The sequence below is a fragment of the Elephantulus edwardii genome, unplaced genomic scaffold, assembly GCF_000299155.1.
Source record: "Elephantulus edwardii isolate Elephantulus edwardi_28Jun2011 unplaced genomic scaffold, EleEdw1.0 scaffold00029, whole genome shotgun sequence".
Classification (NCBI taxonomy): domain Eukaryota; kingdom Metazoa; phylum Chordata; class Mammalia; order Macroscelidea; family Macroscelididae; genus Elephantulus; species Elephantulus edwardii.
This window is the reverse complement of record NW_006399779.1, coordinates 17,090,642-17,093,438: the sequence shown is the minus strand read 5'-3', so window position 1 is coordinate 17,093,438 and position 2,797 is coordinate 17,090,642. Positions and strand designations below refer to the sequence as shown.

At 36.3% G+C, this 2,797-nt stretch overlaps 1 pseudogene; it reads left to right on the top strand.

The window, feature by feature from the left end:
- LOC102849432 overlaps positions 1-2,797 on the top strand; it is a 102,948-nt pseudogene that overhangs the window by 12,040 nt on the left and 88,111 nt on the right.

The following is a 2,797-nucleotide window of genomic DNA, read 5'->3' as shown; positions in this document are numbered from 1 at the left end:
AAGCATTTGCAATGAATAAATCACTGATTTTATCATCCTATCCCCAGCTTCATTTCTGTCCCCAAGCTCATGTTTCCCAACTACTGATACTTTTCTGTTCCCAACTCTTACATTCTAGTCATCCATTATTATTAATGCATTCTGATGGCATGTTCGGTTAATCACTAACTGCAAAAGTTGGTAGAAATCTTCTATTTCCTCCTCTTTGGCTCTAGTTGGTGCATATATTTGAATGATAGTGGTATTCACTGGAAGTCCTTGTATGCGTATGGATATTATCCTGTCACTCACCAAATTGTATTTCAAGACAGATCTAGAAATTACTTTTTAACTATAAACGCGACCCCAGTTTTTCTCAAATTTTCATCTCCAGCACAGTAGATAATATATCATCTGACACAAAATGTCACATGCCAGTCCCTCTCATTTCACCAATACCTAGCATGTCAATATTTATGTGTTCCATTTATTCCTTAACAATGTCAAATTTTTCTACATTAATGATTCTTACATTCCATGTTCTAACCACTAGTGTCTGCTTACAAATGTTTCTCATCCTTTGTGTTTTGATACTTGAGGGCTCAGCCTCAGTTGTCATATCGGCTAGTCTAAGTGAAGTGCTTGATGCAGAAGGTCAAGGACTATAGCTTAAATATGGGTTGAAACTCATCATCAAGGAAACAAAGATTCTTTTCAATGAGCTGATTGGTAGCATATGAAGAGATGGAGATTGTTAATAAATTCCATTTGCTTGACTCCACAATCAACACTTTTGGTACCAGCAGCCAGGAAATTAAAAGATGAATTGCATTGGGAAAGTCTGCTGTCAGAGACCTCTCCAAAGTACTGAAGAACAACAATGTCAATCTGGAGACTAAGGTATGCCTGATTCAGGCCATGGTCTTTGCAATTACTTGCTATGTGTCAGAAAGCTGGACAATGACTAGGGAGGATAGGGAGGATTGATGCCTTTAATCTGTGGTACTGGAGAAGAGTATTAAATATAGCATGGTTGGCTAGGAGAATAAACAGTTAATCCTGGGGAATGCGAAACCAGGCTAATCCTTGGAGGTCGCTATAAGGCAAGGAAGTTTGACCTGACCTTTGGACACATTGACTACTCCTTGGAGAGGGACATCATGCTTGGGAGGGTGGAGGGACAGCACAAGAGAGGAAGACTCTCAATGAGATGGATTGATTCAGTAATAGGGGTAGGTTTGTCAGAGACAATGTTTGGCACAGAATAGACCAGGGTTTAGGGCTGTTGTGCACAGGGTCACTATGAGTCGCAAGTGACTCGATGGCACATAACAGAATAACAACAACAGCAGCATTATTATAGAATTACCTACCTACCACTCCCTCCCCCAGTTCTCTTTGAGATGATATACCTCTGGGTTTTAGATCTTTTTTTCACCCATTTCAATGCATTGTTCTTTATCTAAAACACTCTTATCCTGTTTACCTTCTAACTTCCCATTCCAGATATGCTTTATAACAGTCATGCTATGCAGTATTTATCTTTTTTGTGAGTCTTGTGTGTGTGTGTGTGTGTGTGTGTGACTGAGATATTGAATTCAGCGTGATGTGCTCCAGGAATCCTCATGTTCTGTAATTTTGTATGAGTTCAGTTTCTCAGTGTAGTTGTTCTCTTGTGGATTAGTAAGTAAGTGTAAGCAAACTTAGGCTTATCTTTCTTATTAAATAATCTGACACTGGTAACCAATTTGCAAAAATACCTTGTGATTGATTTCCAAGCCAATCACAGTCTGCAAACAAATTATTTAATGTAGAACTAATTGCCTGTGGTATTTTCAATTTCTTTCTCTGCATCAGGAAGTTGGATAATGAATGAAAATGCCAGAAGAAGAATCGGCATCTTTGACTTTTGGTGCTGGAGAAGAGTACTAAGTATCTTATGATTTGCCAAAAGAACAAGAATCTCTGGTCTTGGAGGGGATGCAAACAGAGTCTTCTTAGAGGCAAAGATGGCAAATATTCATCTCATGTACTTTGGGCATGTTGTTAAGAGGGTTTAGTCCTTGGAAAAGGACATTACTGGTAAAGATAGAGGATCACAGAAAGGGAATAACACCTTCAATGAGATGGATCGACACAGTGATTGTAACAAAGGGATTGAATATATAGAGATGGTGAGGTACAAGATACAGAAGTTTTCAGATCTGTTACCCATAGTTATTTTGGGCCATACATGACTTCATAGCACATACCAATAACAACAGAACTAGTTACTCAACACTCAAATCATAGTGAAAATATAAAAAATTAATTAACATTAATTTTAAGTTCCAAGTTTATTTAGGAAATCAGTATTTTAAAAAAAATCCTTATGTAAATTTAGATGCTCAAAACAGGGTGGAATTTAACAGATCAACTCTGTGTCAGTGTCTAGAGTAATTACATTTAAAATAGCTAATGACAGAAATAAAAAATGGAATAGAATTATCATATTTCCTCTTCAGTTATATTTAAACTTAGACATTGCTTGTCTTTCCTATCCACAGTGCTTAGAGTTTGAAGAAGAGTCTCAGATAATTAAAAAGAGCAAAATCTTGTTGAGAAATTCCGAAGTTCATGTTTCTGTGGTTGGCTATATTTCATCATTCAACAAACCCACAGTTTTTAAGTAAACATTAAATTAAATACTAGAAAAATATTTTTTGTTTATTCATAATTCAAAATATTTATCTGATCAAAATCAAAGCTTCTAAAACAGTGTTTCATTTATTTATTTGCATATTCTGATGTTGTTGTTGTTCTTATGTGCCATCGAGTC